We start from the raw sequence: 25,773 nt of genomic DNA, 5'->3' as shown, positions 1-25,773 counted from the left end.
ACATTAGCTGCAAACCGAGTCTGTAGCCAATACAGTATGATGAGAAGGAATACTCAGTATGGTGTGATGTGCAGTTGCTGCCATTAGCCATATGGTGCAGTGTGAAAAGGGCCTCTGTGACTGAGTAACAGTTGTATCTTATATGGTTTATTAAATAATTATGCAATGGCAAGTAACACTTCTATAATTATTGGCTGTTTTTACATATTTTTGTTAATCTAGCTGCATTTACCAGGTTGAAGGATGCATGTTCCATCAGGTCTCCATGCTTCATATCTGCTTAGTGTATAGAATGGAAGTTGGCTGCCATATTGAAGATTTAGAGCACATTTCTTATATCATACTGTGTATCATCAAGGTATGCCACAGGGCATTTAGAAATATAGGGGCGCATTCCTTTTAGAGATGCTTTCCACCTGCCACCTGTCAGTACAGACACTGCATGTGGGATAGAGAATGTGCTACTTTCATATAATTTCCACAGAATGAGACAGAGACACATTAAGACATTCAAATGAAAAGCAAAAAAAAAAAAAAACCCATAACAAAATATTCAGAAATTTTGTTTCATCATTCTGTTTGGGATCCTATTTGGTTACTTAAAAAATGTCATGGAAATTACCCTGACACATTTCTATTTATAGTAATTTTTTCCTCTAAGGAAATTTGTACTTCATCTATTTGTTTAACTCCAACCTACTTGGCTTTTTCAGTTAATTAACACTTTATTCATCAGTCAGACTACTCTGGCCTACACTACGTACTATATCTAAGTTGCTTAGATATAGTATGCTGGTTCTGCAATGTGGGATTATCAGAGGACAGGCGGCAATATCATGGTTAATGCAGTGAAGTGGCTGTGATTGTGATATGGCCACCATGGGACTGCAGGGCAGCTGCATCTGCCACTGAGAGATAGGTTGTGGCTCAATGAAATACACTGGAGCAGCAGCACACTTGTGCTTGCACAAGCTCACTCTCTTGGCTGATGGAGTTATGCTATCTTTAAAAAACGGGTTGTATGCTTTCATGCATGATTATTTTGAAGGCAGATAGAATTTTGAAAAATTTAACTTAGAGTTTGTAAATGATGATTGGGTGAAACACTGAGAAGTAAATCTAATCCAGGTACAGTATTGCCATTGCAATAATAGCCATGGGTCTTATTGCCAAGTTACACCAACCTTTCTCTGCCTCTGTACTTAAAGGCTGAGTAGCATTATTATATTTTGAATACTTTTTATAAAAATTAATTTTATTATTATTTTTGATGTGTAATTATTCAAATATGCTCCCTTATGCTAAAGTCTTTTTGATAGTATTCAATAAGAAAATAGTAAAAGAAAATAAGGAGTAGTCATTGGGGCTGTTTTTCAGTCTCTTGTAAGACAGAGGATCACATTTCCTCACAACCTTGGTTTTCATTATGATTGTGAGATTGCTTTATCCAGTGAAAGTGGAGGCAGACGTCTTTAATAACCAATATGCTGTTCACCATGGTGTCTTCCCAATGACACAGTGGCCAGGGACATTCCAGATGGAAAGACTCCTTCAGAGAACCTCTACAGAGCATCCTAGCCCTGAAATGATATGGATGTGCTTCCCAAGTAATAAATAACAAAAACAACAAAATATTTCACAGATATCACTACTAGGATAAGGTTAACTATAGAAATAATATTTAAAGTCATTTTAAATAAATGATATTAAGTAAACCAGAGTATTTAGAGCCTCCTTCCCTGTTTGTGAGGCTGATATGCCATAATTAGTTACTAGTGACCCCCCCACCTCCACCCCCCAGCTCACTGGGAGCCTAAGTGTGGCTGGGAGAGTTGTAATCTCTTTCCTCATTTCTGATTTGGAGCAGCATGGTTGGTACACCCAAGTAAGCCATACAATTATTACCATTTTCATATGGCAGAATAAAGTTTCACAACTACTAGTGCATGTGATACATGGTGTGGTAAATATCATGCAGATGGCATGTATAAAGAACAAAAATTTTGAAATATTGATAAAATGAAACATTTAAGGATAAATTAAAGTAATATTTTCGCCTTGTTATTTGAAAACTGGTTAAGTTTTCCAAATAATTGCATCTCTCCCTTTAATTGACCTGTGTACACATTTGCTAATCCATCCGTTCATCCAGACAGCGAGATAATCAAGAGTTTTTCAGTGTCTACTATATATTACAGGAACTGTTCAAAATGGTGAACATAGAAAAGATGGACAATTTATTGTCATATTATTCCTCAAATAATTAGCATTTCCAGGGGAAAGGAAGATAATTAATTACAATCAAATAGAGTAAGTGATACACAAGTAAATACTATGTTCCAGGCACTGTCCTGGGTATTTGATTTTATTTCGTCTTTATAGACACTCAATGAGATAGTAATTACCTTCACTATATATAGATAAGGATACCGATTCTCAAAGAATTTAAATGATTTGTTCAAAGTCTTACTATTAGAAAGTACCAAGAAAGGATTTGAATCCAGTAGTACAGAGAAAAACAAATGATCATGTGTATAAAGACAATCTTTGTTAATATCATTGTTAAAGGTTTTGTGCCAAGATGCTGTGTCTTTTGCTTACCATCAGGTCATAAGCACAATGTTGGTCTTCAATACATTATTAAGATTGCCCGTATTTGAGATCACATTCAGATATCCCCCCCCACCCGCCAATAGTATTTTTCCCCAGTGGCTACACATATATACCTATCAACACACATAAAATATTTGGAAAGAAAAATCCTATTCTGATGCAGTCGTTTTTCTCTTTAATGGAATGGGGTTGAGTTGAATGAAGGAGAGTAAAATTTGAGTTTGCAAAGGAATTTTAGTTCTATATGAAATATTTTGTTTTTTAAGAAAAATATATTCAGATGTTAATTATGTACTCAAAGTTTACTTTAAAAAGTCACTGTCACTTTTCTAGACTTCTTATTTCTGTGTGAAGCTTGATGCTATACTTTTTCAGATACTTTGTCTCAGAAAATCCTTGATGCTAAGCATGTTTAGTAAGAGCTTTCTGTTTTGGTGTATTTTGTGGATTTATTTCAAGATTTAGAGCTCCTTTTAGCAGTTATTGTAGTACTGGCTTGGTAGTGGTGTATTCTCTCAGCATTTTGTTTGTCTGAAAAAACCTGTACCTTTCCTTCATTTATGAAGCTTAGTTTTGCTGGATACAAAATTCTTGGCTGATAATTGTTTTGTTCAAGGAGACTGCAGATTGGGCCCCAATCTCTTCTAGCTTGTAGGGCTTCTGCTGAGAAATCTGCTGTTAATCTGATAGGTTTTCCATTATAAGTTACCTCCTGCTTTTGCCTCACAGCTCTTAAGATTCTTTCCTTCATCTTGACTTTAGATAACCTGATGACTATGTGCCTAGGTGATCATCTTTTTGCAATCAATTTCCTGGGTGTTCTTTGAGCTTCTTGTATTTGGATGTCTAGATCTCTAGCAAGGCAGGGGAAGTTTTCCTCAATTATTCCCCCAAATATATTTTCAAAACTTTTAGATTTCTTTTCTTCCTTAGGAATGCCAGTTATTCTTAGGTTTGGTGATTTAACATAATCCCAAAATTCTTGGAGGCTTTGTTCATTCTTTTTTTTTTTTTTAGATGGAGTCCCACTCTGTCGCCCAGGCTGGATTGCAGTGGCGTGATCTCCACTAGATGCAAGCTCCACCTCCCGGGTTCATGCCATTCTCCTGCCTCAGCCTCCCAAGTAGCTGGGACTACAGGCGGCCGCCACCAAGCCTGGCTAATTTTTTGTATTTTAGTAGAGACTGGGTTTCACCGTGTTAGCCAGGATGGTCTCGATCTCCTGACCATGATCCACCCGCCTCGGCCTTCCAAAGTGCTGGGATTACAGGCGTGAGCCACCACACCCAGCGGAAATAGTGTGATTTTTTTTTGAGGGTGATAAAGAACCTTGTTTTGTCATATTACCAGAATTTTTTTTCTGGTTCCTTCTCATTTGGATAGGCTATATCAAAGGAAAGGTCTGGGGCTCAAAGGTTGATGTTCAGATTCTTTCATCCCATGGGGTGCTCCCTTGATGTAGTACTCTCCCACTTTTCCTAGGGATGTGGCTTCCTGAGAGCCAAACTCTAGTGATTGTTATTTCTCTTCTGGATCTAGCCACCTAGTGGAGCTACCATTTTCCAGGGTGGCATTGGTGGGTGTCTGCACAGAGTCCTGTGATGTGATCTTTTTCCAGTCTGTCAGCTATGGATAGCAGCACAGTATTTGGGCTGTCTCCTGGGTCCTGCAGGAGCAATCTGCTTCCTTCAAAGGGCCTATAGATTCTTTCTGCTTTCCTGGTGTGTTCCTGCAGTAGTTTTGGCACTTAACCTGGTCATGCCTGATCTCAGGAACGAGGTCTCCTCAGCACAAAGGCAGGACCCAGCTCCATTAAAGCTCTACCCCCTGAAATGACAGCCAGGAAGGTATCCATAAACCACCACCACAACCACCCCTCAATACCACGGAATACTATTCAGCCATAAAAAGTAACAAAATAATGGCATTTGCAGCAACCTGGGAGGAGTTGGAGACCATTATTCTAAGTGAAGTAACTCAAGAATGGAAAACCAAACATTGCTATGTTTTCACGCATAAGTGGGAGTTAAGCTATGAGGATGCAAAGGCATAAGAATGATACAATGGACTTTGGAGACTTGGGTGAAAGGGTGAGAGTAGGGTGAAAGATAAAAGACTACGAATTGGGTACAGTGATTACTGCTTGGGTGACGGTGCACAAAAATTTCACAAATCACCACTAAAGAACTTACTCGTGTAACCAAACACCACCTGCTCACCAAAAACTGATGGAAATACGAAATAATAATTTAAAAAAGTCCGTTAAACGTGAAATAAAAGAGCTTTCTGACTTGAGTTATCAATAAACATGTTGGCCCTTTATTTCTTCATTTGTAAAATAAAGGCAAGGGTTGCACGAGGTTATGTACAAGCTTTTCGTGGCTCTAACATCGTATGATTTCTTTTACCTTTTGGAACTAGTGGGGCTGCTAGTAGAAACCTGATCCTCATCTTGTTTTAGGGGTATGTGTGTTGGAAACTAAAATACTGTGAGGTTAAGTTCAAGATCACATTGCCAGGGACAAAAATGACAAGGAGAACTCTGTTTTGAGTCCCTCTTTCAAAGGGTTCTTTTGTAATGCTTTGGGCAACTTGTCATTTGTTGATTAAAATACTTTGAAGAAACTTGAGTCCGTTTCTCAGTGTGTGATATATTGTTTCAAATGATTTGAATTTACTGGCATCTGGAATAAGATATAGCACTAAATATTTGTATTTGATATTAGATTATATGCAGCGCTTGATTCCATACTGTTTTCTCAGTCTGGTATTTCCGTTTGTGTGTGTGTGTGTGTGTGTGTATGTGTGTGTGTGTGTGTGAACGTGATAAATGACATAAAAATACTAACAAGTGTCTGTGATTTCCTCTTTCCAATTCTAAAGAATAGGAACATCTTAAAACAACACGGGAACACAGTTAATAATACTTTTCTCACTTTGGTGAATAAATAACAATGAAGGTAAAGGGCAAGAATAGAACCAGAGGGTTTACGAGAAATTTTGAAGGTAATAAATTAAAATTGTGTACATAACATTTCTATTCTTACATCATCTTAGAGTAGTTCTAGAAATTAGCACCCAAGAATGATATTTGGTGTGGCACACAGGGAGTGTCTTTATTGCACAAATATATGCTTAGGTAATATGAAATATAGAAATAAGAAAAATTTAATTGATAAAAGAGGCAGAAGTTCATGACAAAGTTACTTAAAGCTTCTCATGATGGCAAACATTTACATTATAAGCGTTTCTCCTCCATTATAAACAACCTGATTTTCATCGATGAAAGCAGCTGGCAGAGACTGCTGAACCAGTTATTTTATTTTATCAGGCATTGCTAGCAGAGATACCACTTTCATTTTTGCCAGCATTTGTAGTGTAAATGAGAAGCCACATATCGTAAAATAACACGAAGAAGATCAAAGGAAGCAATCCCAACTACCAAGTTAAAATCATTCTGGGAAAATGTTTTTTTTATTATGGTTAATAATGTAATCAAGCCAGAAACCTGCCTAGAAGTTGGAGTTATAGCAGAATTACTGTTAATATTACAGGGTTCCTAATCGGAGTAATATGGAAAGAAAGTTATGGAACATATGAAAACAAGGGACTAATAAAATATGTACAAAGAGCGATATAGTTTTGATTAGAGTAGTATGTGTATTTTCTCAGAAAGACAAACCAGTGTTGCGAATGAAGATTTAGCATTAAGACAGGAAGGGGAAAGCATAAAAGGAAGAAAACCAAAGGGATCATTTTTTAAAAAACATCTTTGATTTCATCCTTTAAAGACCAATTACTTTTCTGTCTCTTGTGGGAAGAAAAAAAAACATTCTTCTTAATAGCAAAGTCATTCTAAGACTTTTCTTATTCATTTTATATTTAGCAGATTACAGCTTTAGTCATCAGTAGGAAAGAGCCTCACAAACTGACAGACTTAAAATCATGTCCTTTGATTGTAATTGACAGAAAAAGCATTTAAGGTAAAGAAAAAAATATTTTATTCATCTTTGATTACACTGTGATGTGATTTGGTGACATAATACAGCTGGGAACTGAGGCAAGAAAGGCAATAATTCCTACTTGACGGTTTGACATGATGTAGCCCTTTAGTCGTCTTCATACCAACGCCTCCAGCTACAATAGTCTCCTTGATGGCGGCTAGACAAATAGATATACAGAGTGTTAGAATTTAAAAGGCAAACAGCTCTAAAATAACATTTGTTAAGGCAATGTATTTCAGCATTAAATGCTTGACAACTACACATTTGGCTGGACCTAAAATTAAATCTATTCAATTTAAACATTTTACTGTACAAAATACCCTCATTTAAGCAACACTTTCTTAAAATAATGTAAAATAAATGGTTTATGTACAATAGCTCTTTAAAGAGATGCATGCATTTTTATTTTTTCATATCAGTTACTGTGAGTGTATACTTCAACCTATCCGATTGTATTGAAGTTTTATTTTTATACTTTGTTTGATAGTTCTCTTCATTCCCTACTCTGACTTAGTTACTTTTCAGGTAGAATGTTTCCATCTATGTTTTGGACATTTAATTAAAGAGGTTTATGAAAATATAACCATAAATAATGTCAGACAGTTAGTAAAATAATACATACATAGCATCACATTTGTTTCTCTGCCAAAAATTTATTTTGCTAAATAAATTTATATTCTAGGACTTGAATAAGGACCTTAATATTCTGTTCTGTATCTTCAGTGCCATAATGAAAACTACTTCTATGTTCATTTACAAGTAGCCTGTGAATACTCAGATTTTAAAAGATCTAAGTATAAACTAATGAAGAATATGTATTTTGTGAAAAATTAAAAATATATTAGAAAATATGGAAAAGGAACCTATAATATAGAATTAATTTGCTAAATTTCCTTTTCAGAGATTTGAAGAGTTTATATCTAGAGTCACATAAGATCTGTAAGACTACTAGGGGAGAAAACATATAGCTTAGCAATATTTTTTAGTGATTAAGAAAAGATCTCCTGAATGTCACCACGACACAAATGTGTGCGTGTGTAGAGTTAAATGAATATCCACCTGAGAATGACTTATGAAGGAATTACATTTTCCAAAGGAAGATTGTGAATTGTCAGTGCATGATGATATTTATACATGTAAATCAGGTATTCAAATCTGCAAGTTGATTGTGTCTAGAAATGTCAGACTAATTATAAACTCTTATGATGTATTTACCTGAATGCCCCCAAAGCTGCTTAAAACTAAAATGTTCAATTTAACGAAGGTTGTTTTAGTTATCACAAATGGACTCTATTAATCATGTCTTTAAGAGTAATGTAAATATCATCACCATGAATACAGGTACAAGTCAGAAAGCTGTTCAACTTCCCACAGAAAAATAAGTCCAGTGTTCTTCCAATTTAGCTCAGAGGTTTGGATTACCTTGTTGTCAGTGAGTTTAAGAGAGAATATATCTTATCAAAAGAATAATTTAATTTCTTATCTGAAGGGACCTACCTATACAAAAAAGTTCCAAGATGAATAATAATTATAGACATTGCTACACATACTATTCCTCCCATGGAGATCCACTTATATTTCATTCTGTGCCAATATTTTTTTTTAGCCAGATTAAATAACACTGAGCCCAATTTTTTAAGGTTTGGTTTACACAAATATCGTTTTTCTTTCTCTGCTTGGGTGTAGATATTTTTACTACTGGAACTGTATGGACATAGTGGACATATATGTCCAGCATTAGACTAGATAGATGGTTTTTGTGCTTCTGCATAAAGGGGGAACAGTAGTCTTTTAATTAATGCTCACTTGCACATATATAGTACATACCTCATGTGTATTTTTGTTTCTAAACATTTTGAAAGCAACAGGAGAAATAGTGAATTACTTGTTGAAACCCCAACATTCCATTTTAGCTTTGACCAACTTTGTTTTTCATTGAGAATAAAAGATTCTGCTAAACTATTTGAAATTTCATTTCTCTTTTTTAAATTCACCTGGGTGTACAGTTTTTTACCCAACTTGGTTAATACCACATATCATTTGATCAAAGAACAATTCAATAACAAACCTTTGCAGAGCTTTTTGCAAATAGTATTTGGGGACTTGTACAAAGTACCTATTTCAAATTTTTACTTCCATTCAATGTCCACAAAGCAGTTACATATCATGGAAAAACAATTTTGGGAAAACCAAGGAGGCTTAGCTTGAAGAACTATTTTCATTGTTTAGAAGCATCTTTCACAAAATGTTCATCTGCATTTCTCAACAAGTAGACAAGTAGAGTTTTTAATAGAAATATTTTATCAGTATTGCCGTTCACACATAGTTAAGTAGCCTAGTCCAATTGTAGAAAAATATTAAACATTATTGAGTTACTTGCAAAATTTCTTCTCTTTCCTTAGTATCTTTAACTATTATGGATAAAATAATGTGGAAATGAAGAAGTTCATCCTATCTGTAATGGCCAGTCATCAAACATTTACACAAATATTGAAAGAAGAAGAACGTAATCCTAATGCTTTCATAATCTTCACTTTGCTTGTTCACAGATGGACATGTTTTGTCTAGGATGTTCTCTGCAAGATAGAACTCACACTCTTAAATAATAATACAAATTATTATATCTGGCAGATCTAGTTATATAAGGAAATTAACTTATTTAGATTACTTAACTTTTTTCAAAAGTTTTTTATGCTTATAGAAATTTAAAAGATACATTGCTTTGTAAGTATTGAAAATAAAAGTTCAATATTTGTTATTGAAATATTTATAATGAAAACTTAGACTCCTAATTATAATTTAAAATATTTTGTTATTATTCATATTTGTAAACTAAAATCAATTGAATAATAATATTTATCATAAGGTTTTTATTTTAAATATCTGAATTGGAAATAAGCTAAATCCACATAGGCTCAAATGGTATGATTCCCAGAATAGCCAGACCCTAGTTAGTATAGAGACATTATCTGCTTCACTAAGTATTTTGTCCTATTTACTTTTATGCAATTACATGTAGACTTTGCCAGGGAATTAATGCAATAACTAAACTATTTGAAAATTTAAATTCTCACAAAGAAGGCTAGGCTATACATTTAAGCAAATTAAAATCTATTATAATAATGTTCTCAATAGTTTGCTACCCTAAATAATGACTTTAAAAATATTTGATATTCTGGCCAGGCTCACACCTATAATCCTAGTACTTTTGGGAGGCCAAGTCAGGAAGATCACTTGAGCTCAGGAGTTTGGAAACAGCCTAGGCAACATAGCGAGACCTCATGTCTCTATAGAAATATCTCCAGGGTGTTTCAGAGAGCTTCCTGGCAGCCCCTCCCATCACAGACCTGGAGGCCTAAGAGGGAAAAATTGGTGCCCTGTGTCCCAGCCACTACATCTCTGTGTGTGTGTGTGTGTGTGTGTGTGTGTGTATAGTTCTTATGATCAAATTTCAGAAAAAATAATTTAGAGAATAAAAATATGTTGAACTAATGCAAAAGTATAATCTGAAATAATTTGCAACATTTGCAACAGTTGTGTTTTGCTTATGATGTTAAATATAGTATAATATCTGAAAATCAGATGTGCATAAGAAACAACCTAATTATTTATATTCTTCCTTTTTTTTTTTTTTTTTGAGACAAGGTCTCACTCTGTTACCCAGGCTGGAATGCAGTGGAGTGATCATTGCTCACTGTAACCTCTAACTCCTGGGCTCAAGCAATCTTCCCACTTCAGCCTTCTGAGTAGCTAGCTAGGACTACAGGCATGTGCCACCATGCCAGGCTAATTTTTTTTTTCTGGTAGAGATGGGATCTTGCTATGTTGTCCATGTTGGTCTTTAATTGCTGGCCTTAAGTAACCCTTAGCCTCCCAAAGTGCTGAGACTACAGGTATGAGCCACCACACCTGGCTTATTCTTAATTCTTGGTCTGTTAGTATGAAGATATGTTTCAATCCATCTGGAGAATGATATTGTTATTTTTCTCAGATGTATTCAATATCATGGTAATTGAATCACTTATTTTTTCCCTAAAAATATGTGATCTTCCACAAGTTCACCAATAAATCCAGTCTTCAGTGACATTTGGGCACAAAAGGCAAGTTGTTGCACTTCTAGATCCCTATATCATCTTATATTAGCCTAATAATGATAAGTAATATTTGAATCCAGAAGTGATAGTATAGTATATATTTATACTTTGAAATTATTAAATGTATTATGCCAGTACTATATTTTTATGATACATTAGAAATGTTTTTTGATAATTAAAAAGAAGTGTTATGGCTAAAAAAATGAAATCCTTACAATTAACATTTGAATGATAAGCAATTGGGGGTAATTATAGTTCATACTCTACGTTCAATGCATTTTGATATATGGATAATTATTCCTGGTAATATCCTTTAGTTGAATTTTTGTAACAATAGTAATAATTTATTGCAAAATTAATTCTTTGACACAATTTAACATTTAGTGATTTGAAGTCAAAGTGAATTGATTTTACTAAAGAGACACTTGTGCTCTGGTTTTCTATATTCAAGTACTAATTGGTTATTATAGGTCACTTTAGAACTTAGTTTAAAAATAAATTAAATTGGTTGCAAGGTACATTTAGTAGAAATAGCTTGATATTTTCAGCTCATGGGGTTTTATTTAAATAAAAAATGGTAAAGTAATGCAATCATCTTTGGTTATAAAAGTGATGGATGAATTAAAAACATTTTTGAATCAGGTCAATGGTACTGATGATTAGTACATTGTTAATCAAGTTCCTCAGATTGCTATCAAATGCTTTAGCTCTTTTGCTCAGGCTGGTGAGAGGATCATGAATATTAAAGAGATTCAAATGGATATGCTCTCATGTAATATGGAGTATCACAAATGAAAAGACTAAATGAAGGCAGACTGTGAATCTATGTGCTGATATATCTCTTAAATAAAGCGAAATGCCTAATCAATTTCTTTTCTCACATATAGCAACCAAATAGAAAAATAACAACTTCTTCTTTTTCTTCTGCTCTTCTACATCTCCTTCTCTTTCTTCCTCTCTTCTTCTCCTTCTTCTCTTCTGCTCTTCTTCTTCTTCTTCTTCTTCTTGTTCTTCTTCTTCTTCTTCTTCTCTTCTCATATGTTTTAATCATATTGACAAACTAATGGACATGGTACATTAAGAATATTTTTAAAGAAAAGATTTACATAATAGTTAATAAGGTATAATAGCTATAATTTAAAAGACATCAGTTAAAGACTGGGGCACAATGCATTTACACAGCGTAAATTGTAGTATGTTTTAGAGACAAAGAATGGAGACTGCTGACAAATGTCTTCTTGAAAGAGAGATATGATAATATAATATTTTATTTTTTACATAATAATCCCCTATACTTTTTAAATCTATGCTATTAGAAATATGATACTATATGTTGAATGGTATACATTGATTTTATCTATTATTAAAAGCAAAATTTTGCTTTTTAGACGGAAATGGAAGAAAAAGATTACGCATAGAAATCTAAATAGTTAATTAAGGGCTACTACGTCACTTTTAGAATTTTGATTCTCTTTTCACATGGATATCTGCTAGTAAGGAATTATAAAATATTTATAATTAAAACATGACACATTTATTTATAATATAGAATAAAATAGTACATTTATAAATGGCCAAATTAATACATAGGCATACCTCATTGTGCTGCATTTTTTATGAATTGAAGCTTTCTGACAACCCAGCATTAAGCAAGTGTATCAGTGCCATTATTCTAACAGTATGCACTAACTTTGTGTCTCTGTTTCACATTAGGAAATTCTTATATATTTCAAACTTTTAATTATTATTCTGTTATGGTGATCTGTAATCATTGATCTTTGATGTTACTATTGTAATTGTTTTGGGGCGTCATGAACTGTGCCCATATAAGATGGCAAAATTAATTCATACTTCTGCATGTTCTGACTGCTCCACCAACTGCCTATTCCCTTGTCTTTCTCTCTCTCTTTGGGCCTCCCTATGCTCTGAGAAACAACAATATTGAAATTTAGCCAATTAATAATCCTAGTATAGCCTCTACATGTTCAAGTTAAAAACAGAGTCACACATCTCTCACTTTAAATCAAAAGCTAGAAATAACTAAGCTTAGTGAAGAAGGCATGTGGAAAACCAAGACAGCCAAAGGAAAAGTTCCTGAAGGAAATTTAAAGAGCTTCTCCCGTGAACATACAAATGATAAGAAAATGAAACAGCTTTATTGCTGATATTGGAGAAAGTTTTAGTGGTCTGGATAGATCAAATAACCAGTCACAATATTTTTTTAAACCAAAGCCTAATTCAAAGCAAGTACCTAACTCTATCTAATTCTGTGAAGGCTGAGAGAGGTAAGGAAGCTGCAGAAGAAAGGTAGAACCTAGCAGAGCTTGGTTTATGAGGTTTAAGGAGAGAAACTCTTTAAAAAACACAAAAGTGTAAGGTGAAGCAGCAATTTCTGATGTAGAAGTTGCAGCGAGTTATCCAGAAAATCTAGCTGAGATCATCGATGAAGGTGGCTATACTAAACAACAGATTTTCAGTGTAAATGAAGCAGCCTTCTATTGGAAGAAGATGCCATCTAAGACTTTTATAACTAGAAAGGAGAAGTCACTGCCTGGCTTAAAAGCTTCAAAGGATAGGCTGACTCTCTTATTAGCAGCTAATGCAGTTGGTGACTTTAAGCTGAAGCCAGTTCTCATTTACCCTTCCAAATACCATAAAACCTTTGAGAATTATGCTAAATATGTCTGCCAGTGCTCTGTAAATGGAATAATAAAGCCTGGATGATAACACAGATCTATTTACAGCATGTTTTATGGAATTTTTAAAGCTCACTGTTGAGACCTATTGCTCAAATATAAAGATTCCTTTAAAAATACCACTGCTCATTGACAATACACCTGGTCACCCAAGAGCTCTGGCGGAGATGTACAAGGAAAACTAGAAGTTAAAAATATACAAATATGTAACTACAAACTTACTCTGAGTAAAAGTATTGGATAACATGAAAAAATATAACATATTTTATAACAGAACTTGTAATTTTATAAGGGTAGCAGTTTCATTATTATAAAAGTCCTCACTAAGAAAGTGATATTTAAATCAAAACTTGAGTATGTAATAGAAGTTGGAGAGATGAAGAATGAGGATAAAGTATGTTGAAGGGCATATGTAAAGGACGTGATATGCTTTGTGTTTATGGAAGACTGAAAGAGTTCAAGATGTAGTGAACAAGTCTTCGAAATTCTGATGGGAAATGAGTATGGAAAAGTTGGCAGGGGACAGTTTATGAAGATTATGAGAAAGATTTGGAATTTTGTTCTGATGTTCTGATATATTTTTCAAAGTTTAAGTTGACTTGTTTATAAAAATACGGAGTAAGAACATTTAGCAAGGCTTTTCACTTCTCCAAACAAGAAAAGCTTTTGGTTTAGACTAAGTTGATACCTGGGTAAATGGAGATAAATAAATGGAATTGAAATATATATTAAAGGTGAAAGCAACTAACTTGGTACTTAATTGTGATGGACTGGGAAAGGGGCTAACAGAAAGGAAAAGTCAACCACTTAAGATTTCTAGCATTAAAGGAAATCTTAGTTAATGAAAGTGAAATTTACTGAGAAATCAAAGATATGAGAAGGAACAAATTTGGTTAGAAAATTAATGATTACTTTTAGATACATTATCTTAACAATATCATGATATTGAACAGGGACGACATATATGCATCGAAAAGAGTAGTCTGAAACTCAAGAGATATCTGGATACTAACGTGAGATTTTTTCAAATTTCGGCAAAGACGTAATTGCCTAGGTAGTGAATGTATAGGGAGAAGAGAATTCCTGGTGTTGAATTTTGAAGATCTCCAAAATGTACAGGTTGGATATAGAAGAATGAATCCCTAAATGAGGGGCAAAGAGTGAGAAAGGAAACCAGGTCAGTTTAGTGTTCCAGAAGCCAAGAAAGAATAGTATAATTCTAGAAGAGCTTCAAATTTGTTGAATGTTAGTAAAAAGTTAGAGTGAGTTAAGTTGTATCCTTCAAAAAGATATGGTCGAGTTGCAACCTCCCTATACCTATGAATTTTACCTTATTTGGAAATAGGATCTTTGTAGATGTAATCAAGTTCCAGTGAAGTCAGAAGAGATTTGGGTAGCCAGTAATCTTATGACTGGCATCCTTATAAGAAGAGAAGAGTACATCCAAAAACACAGAAGAAGCCAAGATATAGGCAGAGATTGTATGGATGTATCTACAAGCCAAAGAACACCAAGGATTGCTGGGAACCACCAGAAGCTAGGAGAGAGGCATAGGGAGGTTTCTTCCTCAATGCCTCCATAATGACCCAACCTTGCTGACACTTTGATTTCAGAATTTTATCCTCTTGAACTGTGAGAGAATTCATTTCTGTCATTATGAGCCACTCAGTTTGTGGTAATTAGTTACAGAAGTCCCAAGAAACTAATATAGAACTCACATAGGGTAAGGAAAGAAAATCATCTATGGGTTAGGCAACATAGAGATAGTTTTCATTTTTAGCAAGAGCAGAACAGTTGCATGTAGTGTTAGGGGTGGAACCCACATTAGAGTGAGTGATAAATGAAATGCAAAATGATGATGAGAAATACTGAATGTTTTACTTGGTTTTATTTGGAAAACTGGTTTTCAAGGTGAGAAGAAAAGTAGATCACTGGGAAGTGATCAACAGCAATTTTTTTAAATTTCCAACTCTTATTTTAAGTTCCAGGGTACATGTGCAGGAATTGCAGGTTTGTTACATAGGTAAACATGTGCTATGGTGGTTTGCTACACATGTCATCCCATCACCCATGTATTAAGCCCAGCATGCATTAACAATTCTTCCTGATGCTTCCCTCCTCCTATCCCCCACCCTCTGACAGGCCCCAGTGTGTGTTGTTCTCCCCTCCCCATGTGTTCATATGTTTTCATTACTCAGCTCCTACTTATAAGTGAGAATATGTGGTATATGATTTTCTTTTCCTGTGTTAGTTTTCTGAGGATAACAGCTTCCATCTCCATCCATGTCCCTGCAAAGGACATGATCTCATTTTTTTAATGGGTGCATAGTATTCCATGGTGTACATGTGCCACATTTTCTTTATCCAGTCTATCATTGATGGGCTTTAACAGAAAATTTTAAAAAAATAAAGTGCACTAATATATGTGTTGATAATAATAACAAGGAAATAGGGATATAGTAGAGGAATAGAAGTTGAAGAGCTTAAGAGAGGGTGATTAACAAAAGGAGGACTCAGTGAAACTAGTAGAGAAGGAATCAGGGTACAGACACTCTCATTTTGTTCAGAAAAGAGAAAAAAGGTGCAAATTCAGCTATATTTGTAAGGTGGAAAGATAAAGAGCATCATCTCTAATAGCTTTTATTTTCTTCATGAAGAATGTTTCAGCCGGGCGCGGTGGCTCACGCCTGTAATCCCAGCACTTTGGGAGACCGAGGCGGGAGGATCACGAGGTCAGGAGATCCAGACCATCCTGGCTAACACAGTGAAACCCCGTCTCTACTAAAAATACAAAAAATTAGCCGGGCGAGGTGGCGGGTGCCTGTAGTCCCAGCTACTCGGGAGGCTGAGGCAGGATAATGGCGTGAACCCCAGGGGGCAGAGCCTGCAGTGAGCCGAGATCGCGCCACTGCACTCCAGCCTGGGCGACAGCGAGATTCTGTCTCAAAAAAAAAAAAAGAATGTTTCATGATCTTCTATTGAGTGTGAGGGGATAAGTAAAAGTTAGATAGTCAGAAAAATGAAAAAAAGTATGAAATTATAAGTGTAAAGAGGAAAAACAAACTAAGATTACTAAGCATTGAGTAGTATTGATGTCAGGGTAATGCTCATGAGTTGATAGCAAAACTGACCTGCTCCCCTGAGGTTGGTTCATAATCTGTCCAGTACATAGTCCCTGTTTTTGGCATGCATGGACATATAGCTATTCCAATGCAAACTCAAGACTTGAAGAAATTCTTGAGAGTTCAGAGTCTAAGATATGGTTCCTTTTCATTTAATCAGATATATTTTTACAGGTAGTTCGACAGGCATAAATGGGGCAGGAGAGGACTCTTCCCCTGTCCACCAGGAATGTCAGGCGATCATCAGTGATGGTTCAACAATTATCACATTGACTCTCTAAAAATGATAATTTGGCAGCTGGCACCAGGGAGAGACAATCTCCTAATGGCCCACAGCTGTTAACATTAAAGTGTTAATTGAACGCAGGCGGCAGGGAGAAGCAAAAAGGGCTTCCAGTAAAATCTCAGGTATTTGGTGAGTGAGCCTGGGCATGCATGTTAAGAGACAAAACGGCAGAATATGACCTTCTGGGGTAGTCCACTGGAAAAGGGAAGAAAGTCTCAGATGAGCATGTGCACAACTTCCAAAACCCACTGTGTGTGCGCACTTCCCAAGCATGAGGAGACCACTGTGCAGGCAGGCAGCCCACTCTAAGGGAAGAATCGTGGGAAAGGGGTGCAAGATCTGGAAAGTGGAACAGCCTATAAAGACCTAGGATCTAGGTTAAATGTTGCACTTGACCTTCTCGGTGCCTGCTTGGGTCGTTTCCAAGTGTACTTCCATTTTCTCCTGCTCTAAAGCTTTTTAATAAACTTCCACTCCTGATCTGAAACTTGCCTCAGTCTCTTTTTCTGCCTTACGCCCCTCAGTCAAATTATTTCTTCTGAGGAGGCAAGAATTGAGGTTGCTACAGATCTGTACAGTTTGTTGCTGGTGACTTGGATACCTTCCATCAGTAACAATATGCACTGATTCCCTTTCACTGTTGATTATCTTGAAGCATACTGGTTCTCTAAAACACAAGTGAAAAATTTTGCAGGCACCAAGGTAAAATGAAGAATAGTCAGTATCTTGGGGTTAGTTCTTCTGTTGCTTTTCATTGATCTCTTGCTAACCTAGTTTATACTGATTAAAATAGAGTTAATACATTAATACCCAGTAATCAAAATTTAAGAGAAAATAACCCCATAAATAATGGATATTAAATAAAAAGTTATAAACATGATCCAGGTACCAGTAGTATGGCTTTTAGGTTATGCTTGCTTTTACTGGTTTCATAGGTTAGTTCAACTGACATTTGAGAACGGATGGCAAAAATCCAAAAGCTCTGAAATTACTGAAAATATTTGGAAAGTTAATATCTTGAAAATTTTTCATAAAATGCTGTTGAAAATGACTGTAAAGCCTTGATTGAAAAATATACTGCTTTCACAATGTAGCCCAACAATACTTTATTTTGAAAGCTGTAATTCACTTTTGACATTATCATTTGAAACCTTGGATGCTTTCGACTGTAATGATTGGCTCTGAGCTACAATGAGAGACTTCCTGAGAACATTACTTCTTTATAACAGCAGTCAAAGGAGTACAAAGTAAAATGCATGGAATCACATAGTTTAAGTCCAAAGCACATAGTGACATAAATCAGAATGGCAATGTATCATTAAAAACATTGTAATCCTTGGGCTATAAATGAATAAAGGAGGAAAAATAATTTAAAATAAAATAACTGTGAGACTTCACTGTTTATAATGGTTTAAAGGGTCATGTGCCTTAGCTAAACACTGTGTAACAAAATGAGAGAAAAGAAAAGGACAGTGAAATTCAAATTCTCTGTCTTGAGCCTTTAGATAGCACTTAATAAGGTTTCTAGGCTGTTTTAACTGAATCTAGTGTGTAAATTTGGAATTTAGGATGAGGCTTCATTTAGCTTTGGGGTTCATGAAAATAGAAATCTAGAGGATGTTAATGTCACCTGTACCTAACTCACAATGCAATCCTCAAACAGTATTAAAGATTACATGGGAATAAAGAGATTTAGATTTCATTTTTCCTATTCTCAACATGATTATTTCAGTATAGGATTTTTACTATGAAAGGTCTCCAGGATTTCCTATATATTACTATGGGTGATAGGAAATAGGAACTGAATACTTAATAGGAGATAAAATCTCAGTTTCTCCCCATTTCTAGTGATAGCTGGTTGAATTTGGAATATGTAGAATTAACATATGTTTACTTTGCTGGAAGGACTTCTGTTGAAGAAGTTTTTAGAGCAATTCTGCAGAACAAAAGGCTCATTACTTTTGCCTAACTAAAATGAGGAAGCAAGCAGACAGTAGAAACTAAAATAGCAGGGTGATGTCACGTGACAATCCTTTATTAACCACTCCCTCACTCCCCTGGACAGTAACTCTCTACTACTGAGGTGAGCTTCTGTGAGTTCCCACTTAGCCAAGCTGTATCTAGAATTGAGTATGTGACTCTAGCATTTACCAGGGTGTGTGTTGGACCATGTCCCTCAGATTTTAGGGAAAAGGGAAAACAAGCAACTGATGAGGTGAAAGAGTTGAATATTCCATATGAAGGTTAAGGAAACCGAAACTGTTTAAGGGGAAATTTGTGAACTGATAGGAAAACTTAAAATGACATCTTCTTTCCTGAGGTCCAGGAGGTTAAGGACTAGGAAGGAGGAGAATAAAATCAGCTGGGGTAGCAGGAGGAGACAAGGAAAAAGAATGTGCAATGAATAAAAAGTGTCAGGGGAGGAAAGCGGGGCAGAGAAATGGAAGAAAAAAATGGAGGAAAAGAAAACTGAGGGAATGCAATGGTGAACACTGACGAATGCTTAGACTGTCAATCTCTTTTTTAAATACTTCTTATATACATGAACCTTAATTACAAGATTTGCTACTAACACAAAGCAGGAAAGAAGAGTTTGCTAAAATTTAATTTTGAATGATTTAAGAAATTGCTTTTCTGATAACATAAATGATAAATATGCACAATAAATACCTCAACTTCATTATCCAGGAATATGTGTGTTTCTCTTGTTAAAAAAAATGCACATTTGTTTCTAGATATACCTATTTAGTAGAACTACAAGGGAACCTTCAGTTGATTAATGACATTAATCATCAATTGGGGAGAAAATCTGCTTGGATAATTTAAAGCCTTTCCTAATGAATCTTCGCATGTCTTTAATATTGGGAGGTTGCATGTCCTTCATTAAGAAATGTATGTAGCTGCAGAGGAGTCAACAGAGGGAGCCCTGCATGAACATTTATTGCAAGAGATTAGTATCCAAATTTGATTGCAGCACATTACTTTCATGTTTGACTGCTTCCTGCTTGTCTTCTTTTAGTTTAGGCAATCTAATAATTTAACTGGTATTTCTCATGTTTAAAAAATGTCATTTATTGTTTAAAGAATTGACTTCCTTGTCTCTGACCCACTTCTTCTTCTTAGATGAGGTTTCTTTTACCTGGTATAATCATCTTCAAAAATGTTTCATTATAGCCAGGCATGGTGGCTCACGCCTGTAATCCCAGCACTTTGGGAGGCCAAGGCAGGCAGATCACCTGAGGTAAGGAGTTCGAGACCAGCCTGGCCGACATGGAGAAACCCCGTCTCTACTAAAAATACAAAAATTAGCTGAACATGGTGGCGGGCGCCTGTAATCCCAGCTATTCTAGAGGCTGAGGCAGGAGAATAGCTTGAACCTGGGAGGTAGAGGTTGCAGTGAGCTGAGATCATACCATTGCACTCCAGCCTGGGTGACAAGAGCAAACTGCATCTAAAAAAAAAACAAGAAACAAAAAACAAAAAAACAGTTTCATTATAGAAAAATCCATAAAGCATCAGTGAAATTTCATATTTGCCTATATTGTACTATAGATCTTACATTATTTTTTAAAGTAAGCTATTTTAGGCCAGGCGCAGTGGCTCACACCTGTAATCCCAGCACTTTGGGAGGCCGAGGCGGTCGGATCACAAGTGTAGGAGATGAGACCATCCTGGCTAACAGGGTGAAACCCCATCTCTACTAAAAATACAAAAAAAAATTAGCCAGGCATGGTGGTGGGCGCCTGTAGTCCCAGATACTCTGGAGGCTGAGGCAGGAGAATGGCGTGAACCGGGGAGGTGGAGCTTGCAGCGAGCAGAGATCGCGCCACTGCACTCCAGCCTGGACGACAGTGCGAGACTGTCTCAAAAAAAAAAAAAAAAAAAGAAAGAAAAGAAAAGAAAAAAGTAAGTTATTTATAGGGATCTGTAAAATTGAGTGTATACTCTTCTTTCTTTACATCCTGGGGGTAGGTAGCCCTGGGCACTGGAAACTGTAGTGTAAAAGTGGAATGTTTTCTGGGAGTGTTTATGTAACTCTGAGGAAAATATTTTAAAACGGAATAATTACATTAGAACAAAATCAAATGTGGGAACAGAGTATAAAGCTAGCTTGCATTTTTATAATACACAAGATAACAAAGAAATTTTGGGGTTAGGGCAGATATTGGCTCTTTTCTGTTTTAAGTGATTCTCATCCAAAAAACAAAAAAAACAAGACATGCATTGCTAAGGTTTGGATATGGTTTGTTTGACTCTCCAAGTTTCATGTTGAAATTTGATCTTCAATGTTGGAGGTGGGACCTGGTGGGAGATGTTTGGGTCACGAATGCAAATCCCTCATGATTAGCTTGGCACCCTTCTCATAGTAGTGGGTGAGTTGTTTCTCACTCTATTAACTCCCATGAGAGCTGCTTGTTAAAAAGAGCCTGGCATCTGCAAGCCCTCTTCTTTCCTTTCTCACCATGTGATCTGCACATTCTGGCTTCCCTTCACTTTCTGCCATGAATGGAAGCTTCTTGAAGCCCTCATCAAAAGCAGATGTTTATGTCATGCTTCCAGTACAGCCTGCAGAACTGAGAGCCAAATAAATCATTTTTCTTTACAAATTGCCCAGTCTCAGGTATTCCTTTATAGCAACACAGATGGACTAAGGTAAGCAGTGCTACAGGGTCTAAGAACTATAATTTATAAGTCACTTCTAGGTAATTAAGTTATACTCGGATACCCTGAAAGAGTTGTCCTCATAGGGACCAATGTTTCCCAATTGAAAAAGAGATTTGCAGTTGATTACTCAGATAAGTAGACTTGGAAAACAACAACAAAAAATGCCTTTGCTAATATAAATAGTATTGGCAGGCAGGTAATAGATGTCTTGAGATAAAAGCATTATTCACGTTGGTTACTCTCAATTTAATTTTACAATATTTGTCTTGTCTATTCTTTTATTGCCAGCTAACTCAGGCAGACAAAGCAGAAGTCAGGAAACCTGGTTAAGTGGCTTTGACATTTTTAATCCTTATAGTACACACAATTTTCTATTATCTTTTTATTTCACTGTAAACATACAGTATAAATAGCAAAGATTTCTATCAGAGTTCCTAAAAGGAAATGATAATGATATTTAAAGCAGACAATGAATTTAGATTTTGCAAAGTCAGTAAGCACTCTGTTGATTTTTTTCCTTTTTCTCCTTCTTTCCTCTTTTCTTCCTTCCTCCCTCCTTTCTTGTTCTCTCTCTCCTTTCTTTTCTTCCTTTTTTCCTTTCTTCCTGCCTTCTTCCCTTCTTTCTTTTTTTATACCCTCTACTATTATTCTTTAAGGACATTAATAAAGAGCATGGAAAAACAGCCTCTTAAAATTTATCAAATGCTTGCAAATATTAAAAACCAATTTTTTCACACACAATTCAACTTCCTAAATTCTTAGATAAAGATAAAAGTAGTTCTTTTGTTATTGAAATATATTTAAAGCAAGTCAGTCTTCTTAGAAAATTAATATTAATTTCCTTTTTCCAAATATTAGGACTTTCTTAATCCCATCAAAAGGAAATGCATTTTAAACCTTTTTAATTTTAACAGCATTATTATTTTGCATTGTAAGAAACTCATGTAAGTAGTCTTCAGCCTGACAGGCTGGCACCATTAGAGACTGGTTAAATCAAATATTTCTGTGACCTATAATTTGAAGAGCAGAAGAATTCTAGTTCTGATTTACAAAGCTTTTCTGTATCTTGTCTTCCTGGTAATTTTCAACTCACAAAACCAATGTTAGTTCCTGTCAAGTCTTCTTTTTCTTATACAATCTCTCAGAATTAATATGTATCCTCTGAGGTGGAATCTGCTATTAAAATACTTTCTTCTTATTCCAAAGCATTACGTGGATTTTTCTGCTCTTAACCACTGGCATTTAGGGAGATGTTTAGTCATGTGACATAACAATCCTTCTGTATCTCCTCTTTTCCTCTGAAGCTGCAAAGGGATGTGAAATGATACCCAGCTTACATCTGCCGTCCATGCCTCACCACCTCTCAGTTTGCTAGACCACATGCCTTTGTTCCTCCTAATTCATGAGTACTGGAGTTTATAGCATTCTTTCTCACACATTAGTCATTCTAACTCTTTCATATTGATATTTCCATTTTTCCTTCAAACTTCAAAGTCATTCACTTATGTCTTGGATAATGCCAGTCAGAGTAACATTAAATAAAACTAAATGAGTTTTTCTCTCTGTAAGATATGTTAAAAGTGTTATTATGCTTGGAAAGCAGACCATTTTCTTGTATTGTGTTTATGGTCCCAATTTTGGATTTTTGCTGAAGTAGATAAATGGCTAGCTTATTATAAGATATTGCATTGTCCTGTGCATTCTGTTCAGTTACTTTATTTTAATCAGATATGCTGGGGGAACAATGTGATCCAGAGGTCAAATAGCTATTTAGAGTCAAACATGTTGCTTTGGGCTCTGGTATCCTTCTTTATTCAGTGAAATTCTCAAGGTTTATATTTTCCTTCTTCCAAAGTAGCTTTTCTTCTTTTACTGAAATTACTCTAGCAGAAGTTACTGTGCCCTTTATCTACAAAGTGAATGGCTTCTTCCCTGGCCATTAATCTGACATTAACATTTAATATTGTTGCTCACATTGAAACTCTCCCCAACTTTTGTTTTCCTTATGTTCTTATTCCTTCTGTATTATCTTTTGGTTCTCTCCTTTCTTCTAAAACTTAGTGTAGGCATTTCTCAAGGTTTTGTTTAACCTTTGCTTCTTTTTTCTCTACGTTTTTTCCTTGACTATCTTACCCATTTCCTTGACTTTAACTTCAGTCTTTAGTGTTTTCCCAAATTGATATCCATTTTGCCCAACTAAAGTAAAGATAGGAGAGCCATCAGGTATCTCACATGATAGATTATCCCTGAGTTGATTTGATTTTGATTCACCTGTGTTCTTAGGAGACAATATAAAATATAATGTTATATCCATTGGAACTCTTATTTTCTGGTAACAGAAATGACTCAAATTGGCTTATGAAAAGTGAAATTTTGTAATTATAAAAATTGAAAGTTCAGTAGGATGCTGGCTTCAGATAAGATTAAATTCAGTCTTTGAATAATGTCTTCCTGCTTCCATCTCTTGACCTCAATTCATCTCCTGGCACTGCTTTCCTCTGAATTGGCTTCAATCCCATGACAGCTTTCTATTTTTTTTTTTTTTTTTTTGCCGTTTCCAGAATCCCATCATCTTTATTGAGAGACATTCCTTTAGAAAGAATACTTCCCAATCATTCTATCAAAAATACTATACTTGAAGGGAAGCCCTGCTGGAATGGTGAGTAAGGATTTTTGAAAATCTGATTCCTCCATATCATTGTAAAACTTGTCAAAATCAATGTTTCAGAACTCTGGAAATTAATGAAAGGCTTACAACAATCCAAGACTTTTTTTTTTTTTTTTTTTGTAGCTGAATATCTGTAAGAACAGTGAGCTCCTTGGCATTTTAACTTGCTCAGTTCCCATCTCCCTCTCCTTATCTGTTTATTAGGCTTGGAATTGAACAGGCTTGCAAACACAGTAGCTGTAAAAACAATCAGATTAGCAGCCATGAAAAGGGGTAAGATGACTTTGGAATATCTCCAAACTTCATCCCCAAAGAATTGTCCCTACTTGATCTATCTAGCAGCATCCTGGAGGAGACCCTCTAAAATACAGTACTGTATTATATTTACCAGGACATGTCTTTACTTGACCTTACCCAGAGCCAGTTGGGGTTAGCAAGAGGTTGAACAAAAACAAAAACAAACCACCACAAAACAAAACAAAAACAAAACTTAAAAAAAATGGAAATAGTTTTAAACATTGAAAAAAAATTGACTTAACCTTCAGCCTCACTGATTCTTATGGGAGTTCAAATCTGTTATTGGGCCTTACTAGCAAATTTTTTATCTCAGTTATTATACTTTTCAATTCCAGAATTTCTATTTGATTATTTTCTATAATTTTTATATTGTTACCTATATTCTTTGTGGATGAGACTTTTTTTATACTTTTTTAAATTCTTCAGACATGGTATCCTTTGATTTTTGTTATAGTTATAATAGCAGAGTTAAAGTCTTTAATAAGTCCAACATCTGAGCAGTTTCCACTGACTGCTTTTTTATATCCATATATGAGCAATATTTCCTTTTTCTTTGCATGTGTCATATTTTTTGTGGAGAACTGGAGATTTTAAATAATATAATGTGCTAACTCCCAAAAAAAGATTTCCTCCACTCACGGTTTACTGTTGCTACTATTTGTTACTGTTGTTGCTGTTTGTTTAGTGAGTTTCCTTGAATGCTTCACTCAGGTCCCTATTCACTGTCATATTGGTTCCGGAATTGGTGGGTTCTTGGTCTCACTGACTTCAAGAATGAAGCCACACACCCTCGCGGTGAGTGTTACAGTTCTTAAAGATGGTGTGTCCAGAGTTTGTTCTTTCTGATGTTCAGACGTGTTTGGAGTTTCTTCTTTCTGGTGGGTTCATGGTCTCGCCGGCTTCAGGAGTGAAGCTGCAGACCTTTATGGTGAGTGTTATAGCTCATAAAGGCAGTGCAGACCCAAAGAGTGAGCAGCAACAGGACTTATTGCAAAGAGCAAAAGAACAAAGCTTCCAGGGCTTGGAAGGGGACCCCAGCCAGTTGCTGCTGCTGGCTCAGGCAGCCTGTTTTTATTCCCTTATCTGACCCCACCCACATCCTGCTGATTGGCCCATTTTACAGAGAGGTGATTGGTCCATTTTACAGAGAGCTGATTGGTCTGTTTTAACAGGGTGCTGATTGGTGCATTTACAATGCCTGAGCTAGACACAGAGTGCTGATTGGTGTATTTACAATCCTCTAGCTAGACCTAAAAGTTCTCCAAGTCCCCACTAGATTAACTAGACACAGAGCACTGATTGGTGCATTTACAAACCTCGAGCTAGAC

At 35.6% G+C, this 25,773-nt stretch overlaps 1 long non-coding RNA gene across 1 annotated transcript in view; it reads left to right on the top strand.

Annotated features, from left to right (window-relative positions):
- The window catches only part of LOC115837270, a 334,419-nt gene that overhangs the window by 199,662 nt on the left and 108,984 nt on the right, over nt 1–25,773 (top strand). Inside the window, exon 3 of the long non-coding RNA XR_004032324.1 lies at nt 24,042–24,139. This is a non-coding gene — a long non-coding RNA (uncharacterized LOC115837270). The remainder of the gene's footprint in view (nt 1–24,041; nt 24,140–25,773) is intronic.

The sequence above is a fragment of the Nomascus leucogenys genome, chromosome 11 (assembly GCF_006542625.1).
Source record: "Nomascus leucogenys isolate Asia chromosome 11, Asia_NLE_v1, whole genome shotgun sequence".
NCBI lineage: Eukaryota > Metazoa > Chordata > Mammalia > Primates > Hylobatidae > Nomascus > Nomascus leucogenys.
Note: the sequence above shows the minus strand (reverse complement) of the source record. Positions and strands in the feature narration are given on the sequence as shown.